Consider the following 6,561-nt stretch of genomic DNA (forward strand, 5'->3'; position numbering starts at 1 on the left):
ATTTGTCTGACATTAAATTGTATCTTTGAACCTTTGAACCATGGAGGGGAGGCTGGTTCTGGTGCTGAGCTGTGTCCACAACTGTGCAGTTCCTTGCAGTCATGTGTAAAGTAGTCACCTATCCAGACCAGACTGCTTTCTATGGTGCATCAATAAAAAATGGTAAGAGTTATTACTTTATTACTTTATTGTCACCAAACAATTGATACTAGAGTGTACAATCATCACAGCAATATTTGATTCTGCGCTTCACGCTCCCTGGAGTACAAATCGATAGTAAATGTAATTAAAATTTAAATTATAAATCAGAAATAAAAGATAGAAAAGGGAAAGTAAGGTAGTGCAAAAAATACCGAGAGACAGGTCAGGATATTTGGAAGGTACGGCCCAGATCTAGGTCAGGATCTGTTCAGCAGTCTTATCACAGTTGGAAAGAAGCTGTTCCCTAATTTGACTGAACAAGGCTTCAAGCTCCTGAATCTTCTCCTGGAGGGAAGAAAAACAAAAAGTGTGTTGGCTGGGTGGGTCGTGTCCTTGATTATCCTGGCAGCACTGCTCCAACAGTGTAAAGTGAGTCCAAGGACAGAAGATTGGTTTGTGTGATGTACTGGGCTGTGTTCACGATCTTCTGCAACTTCTTCCAGTCTTGGACAGGACGACTTCCAAACCAGGTTGTGATGCATCCTAGAAGAATGCTTTCTACAGTGCATCTATAAAAATTAGTGAGGGTTTTAGGGGACAGGCAAAATTCCTTCAGCTTTCTCAGGAAGTAAAGGCACTGGTGGGCCTTCTTGGCAGTGGACTCTGCTTGGTTAGACCAAGTCAGGTCATTTGTGATATTGACCGCGAGGAACTTAAAGCTTTTGACCTGTTCCACCTGCGCACCACCAATGTAGATGGGGTCATGCGGTCTGCTACTCCTTCTGAAGTCAACAACCAATTCCTTCGTCTTGCTGACGTTGAGGGATAGGTTATTGTCTTCGCACCATGCCACCAGGTTCTTAATTTCCTCTCTGTACTCATACTCATCATTACCCAAGATACAGCCTACAATTGTGGTGTCATCAGCAAACTTATATGTTGAGTTCGATGGAAACTTGGCTACACAATCATGGGTGTACAGTGAGTACAGCAAGCGACTAACTACACAGCTCTGTGGGGCACTGGTGCTCAAAGTGATTGTAGGGGAGGGCTTGTCCCCTATTTTTACAGCCTGGGTCCTGTCTGTGAGGAAGTTGAAGATCCAGCTGCAGATCTGAGTGCTAAGACCCAGGTTCTGGAGCTTAGGAATCAGTTTATTTGGACTGATGGTATTAAAGGTAGAGCTGTAGTCAAGGGAAATGAGCCTTACATATGCGTCTTTATTCTCCAGGTGTTCCAAGGAGGAATGTAGTGCCACAGAGATGGCATCTGCCGTTGACCTGTTGCTCCAATAGGCAAATTGCAGAGCGTTGAGGTTGACCGGTAGGCTATGGTTGATATGTGCCATAACCAACCACTCAAAGCACTTCATAGCAATTGATGTCAGAGCCACAGGTCAATAGTCATTCAGGCATGCCACCTTACTCTTCTTCGGCACCAGGATTATCGTTGCCTTCTTAAAACATGAGGGGATCTTAGACTAAAGCGGGGAGCAATTGAAGATGTCAGTTGATGGGGATATGCTGAATTTCTTTAGCCTCTTGAGGAAGTAGAGGCGTTGGTGAGCTTTCTCTGCTGTGACATCATCATGGTTGGATCAGGGCAGGCTGTTGCTGATGTTCACACATACAAACCTGAAGCTCTCAACCTTCTCAACTTTAGCACTGTTGCGGTAGACAAGAACGTGTGCACCACCACCCTTTCTGATTCTATTTGTCCCAGTGTGTAATGTCCATTATGTACATAGAGCTCCAAATTACTTTTTCATACCATGTCCTAGAATAGAATTGCATTTTCGAGGCCTACCAACAATAATTACCAATGTTTTTCACCTCTCTGCACACTCCCCCGCCCCATCCAAATTGATTCTGATTCTCCACTGCAGTTTGCCAAGCCAAGATCCTTTCATACGTACTACATTGACAGCTCAGTCCCACCCCACTGGATGCTGTTTGAGAGGAGGAGGAGATTGGTGTGGTCTGCTAATCCATCAATAAATGCTAAGTAAATGATTAATTCTGCTGTACAACCTTGGTTACTTAAATGGACACTTTCTTTGTTAAGTTAACTAGAGAGCTCAGTCACATGATGCAAAGGTTAATTTGAATTATATCTGAGTAGTTGAAAAGAATAGAAATAAACAAAAATAGGGAACCAAGTACTGAATCAGAATCAGGTTTAATATCACTGACATACACTCAGTGACCACTTTATTTGGTACCTCCTGTTGGTATGTGGTGGTATCTCCTGTACCTAATAAAATGTTTGTTTGTGGTCTTCCACTGCTGTAGCCCGTCCGCTTCAAGGTTGGACACGTTGTACATTCAGAGATGTTCTTCCACACCCCGCTGTTGAAACACATGGCTATTTGAGTTACTGCCTCCCTCCTGTCAGTTGGAACCAGTCTGGCCATTCTCTTCTACCTCTCATTAACAAGGCGTTTTCGCCCACAGAATTGCAGCTCACTGGATGTTTTTATTGTTCTTCACACCATTCGCTGTAAACTCTAGAGACAGTTTTGTGTGGAAATCTCAGGAGCTCAGCAGTTTCTGAGATACTCAAACCATCCTGTCCGGGGCCAACAATCATTCCATAGTCAAAGTCACTTAGATCACATTTCTTCCCCATTCTGATATTTGATCTGAACAACAACTGAACCTCTTAAAAACACAAAATGCTGACAGAACTCAGCAGGCCAGACAGCATCTATGGGAGAAGGTAGTGATGACGTTTCGGGCAGAAACCCTGAGTTCTGCCAGCATTTTGTGTTTTTATTTACTTCCAGCATCTGCAGATTCACAACTAAACCTCTTAGCCATGTCTTGGCTCAAAACGTCAATGGTACTCTTTCCCATGGATGCTGCCTGGCCTGCTGAGTTCTTCCAGCATTCTGTGTGTGTTGCTCGGATTTCCAGATCTGCAGATTTTCTCTTGTTAGTGCAAAAAGAGAGCAAAATAGTGAGGTGGTGTTCATGGGTTTATGAACCATCCAGAAATCAGATGGCGGAGTGGAGGAAGCTTGTCCAAAAACGATGACTGTTATGATGTTGGAGATGAAGCTTTAAAGGAAAGACCTGCCTACTCTTAAAAATGCGATGATACAGTTTTGATTAAGAGCTGTAGAGCTATCCCTGGTATCCTGACCAATAATTATTCCTCACAGGGTAACTGTAAAATGAATTGTCTGATTGTTTTTACTTCATTATTTGTAGAAGTTTGGTAAATGCAAATTGACTGGTACATTTTCCACGCTACTACAGTGGGTTCACTTCAGAAGTACTTTGACCATAAAGAAGTTGTATGGAGGTATCTTAGAATCCAAGTCCACAGCTCCCTGAAAGTGCCCACGCCAATAGAAAAAGTAGCAAGGATGGTGTAAAAAATTAAAGATTAGCTTTATTTGTCACTTGTACATCGAAACATGCTGTGAAATTCGTCGTTTTGCATTGATAACCAACACACTCTAAGGATTGTGTTTGGGGAAGCTCTCAAGCCATGCTACACTATTGGCACCAATCTAGCTTGTGCACAACTCACTAACCCCAACGTCTTACGTCTTTGGAATGTAGCAGGGAGGGAGAACGGATGAACTCCTTACAGAGAGCAGCTGAGATCAAATTCTGACTGGTGTACGCTGGCACTGCTGAGTGATTGTGCTAACCAGTAAGCTAGCATGCCACACCCATAACATATGGCATTATGGTCTCTGTTATGTTTTAATACAAAATGCTGTTAAACTACGCAAACAAACATCATTTAACATGAATCAGAATAGGCTTTTTTGCCTAGAAATGCCAAGATGGAGAACCCTTGTCACTGTTTAGTTATATTTTTGATTTCAGGAGATTTATAACATTTGAATGTTAATCGGGCTTATAGTGAAAACCTCAGCCAATTGCTTGATTAATCATCATTATTGCCTTGACTAGGAGCTTGGCAGTTTGTAAGTGGGAGTGTGATTAAAGGTTTTAACCCCTCTTTATCCAGTGGTAACCCCCTATATTTCAGAGAGCAACTTTATGCTTTAGAAAAAATGGGTAGCATAGTGGTTAGCACAACGCTTTCCCATCCACTGCCTGTAAGGAGTTTGTACGTTCACCCGTGACCGCGGGTGCTCCAGCTTCCTCCCATAGTCATAAAAAGTAGCGGTTGATTGGATAATTGGTCATTGTAAATTGTCCAGTGATTAGGATAGGATTAAATCAGGGGTTGCTGGGCAACATGACTCAAAGGGCCAGAAGGGCCTGTTCCACAGTATTTCAATAAGAAAAGAAAATATTTCTAATTTCTCTGCAAGATAATTAATTACCTGGATGCTTAAGCAAAACAATATCATGCTGACAGATATATTCCACATTGGTTCAACAGGTTGTTTCGTTCCACATTATCCCCCAAAAACTCTTGCTTGTTGCATATAGGTTGGGAGTAAATTTTCCTTCCAACTGGTACAGAGCTTACTTTTGAATACTGAGAAATAAGACAATCAGTTTGGACTGAGTGAGTGATATCTGTACAGAGTCCCACCCTTTAAACATATAATAATACTCAAAATACTGACCATATATTGGCAGTATGGTGGAAGTTCCAGGTGTCAGGGGTCATGAAGTGTGTGAAGTTACCATAATTAGAGAGAAGGCTCTTGTGAAACTGAAAGGTCTGAAGTTAGATAAGTCACCTGGACCAGATGGTGTACACCCCAGAGTTCTGAAAGAGGTGGCTGAAGAGAACATGGAGGCATTAGTAATGATCTTTCAAGAACCACTAGATTCTGGAATGGTTCCGAAAGACTGGAAATTTGCAAATGTCACCACTCTTCAAGAAGGGAGAGAGGCAGAAGAAAGGAAATTATAGGCCAGTTAATCTGACCTCAGTGGTTGGGATGATATTGCAGTTGATTAGTAAGGATGAGGTCTCAGGGTACTTGGAGGAACATGATACAATAGGCTGCAGTTAGCACAGTTTCCTCAAGGGAAAATCTCGCCTCACAAATCTGTTGGAATTCTTTGAAGAAATAACAAGCACGATAGACGAAGGAGAACCAGTTGATGTTGTGTACTTGGATTTTCAGAGGGCCTTTGCAAAGGTGCTACACATGAGGGTGTTTAACAAGCTATGAGCCCATGGTATTATAGGAAAGATTCTAGCATGGATAAAGCAGTGGCTGATTGGTAGGAGGGAAATTGTGGGAATAAAGGGACCCTTCTCTTGCTGGCTGCTGGTAACTAGTAGTTTTACACTGGGGTCCGTGTTGGGTCCAATTTTTTTTAACATTATATGTCAATGATTTGGATGATGGAATTGATGGTTTTATTGCAAAGTTTGCAGATGATAGAAGAAAGGTGGAGGGACAGGTAGTCTTGAGGAAATAGAGAGGCTACAGAATGACTTAAGAAAGATTAGGAGAATAGTAGATGGAATAAAGTGTAGGGAAGTCTATGGTTTTGCACTTTGGTAGAAGAAATGAAAGGGTTGAAAGTTTTCTAAATGGAGAGAAAATACAAAAAAATTGAGGTGCAAAGGCATTTGAGAGCCCTTGTGCAGTATTCCCTAAAAGTTAATTTACAAGTTGAGTCTGTGGTGAGGAAGGCAAATGCAATATTATCATTCATTTCAAAAGGACTATAATATAAAAGTAAGGATGTAATGTTGAGACTTAATAAGGTTAAACGCCACCTCAGTTGGAGTATTGTGAGCTGGTTTGACCCCCTTATCTTAGAAAGGTGGGAGAGTGGAAGAGACCAGGGAACACAACTTCAGAATAGAGAGGGCGACCTTATAGAATGGAGATGAATAGCAATTTCTAGCCAGAGAGTGGAGAATCTGCAGAATTCTTTGCCACAGGCAGCAGTGAGGGCCAAGTCTTTATGTATATTTAAAGCAGAGGTTGATAGATTCTTGATTATTCAGGGCATGAAGGGATGCGGGGAGAAGGCAGGAGATTGGGGCTGAGAGGAAAATTGGAACAGCCACAATGAAATGGCAATGCAGACTCAATGGGCCAAATAGCCCAATTTTGCTTCTATATCTTATGGTCATATTAGAATAATTAGTACAGTTGATCAAAAAATCTTTAGCAACTAGTGGATACTATGGAGGGTGGGGGACACAGAGGTCAATGAAAGTCACAAGTGACCACGAGCAGAGAAAGGCTGAGAACCACTGAGTTAAATGTCTCCACTATATCTGCCTCTAACACCACCCTTAGTGACGTATTCCACATACCTTCCACTCTCTGTGTAAAAAAAGAACATGCCTATGACATTTCCACTATACTTTCCCCCCACTTAAAGTTATGCCCCTTGTATTAGTCATTTCCACCCTGGGAAAATGTCTCAGGCCGTCCTCTCGATCTACGCCTCTTATCATGTTTACTCATCTATAAGGTCACTCTTATCCTCCTTCTCTCCAAAGAGAAAACTA

This window comes from Hypanus sabinus, chromosome 21, assembly GCF_030144855.1.
Source record: "Hypanus sabinus isolate sHypSab1 chromosome 21, sHypSab1.hap1, whole genome shotgun sequence".
NCBI classification, from domain to species: Eukaryota; Metazoa; Chordata; class Chondrichthyes; order Myliobatiformes; family Dasyatidae; genus Hypanus; species Hypanus sabinus.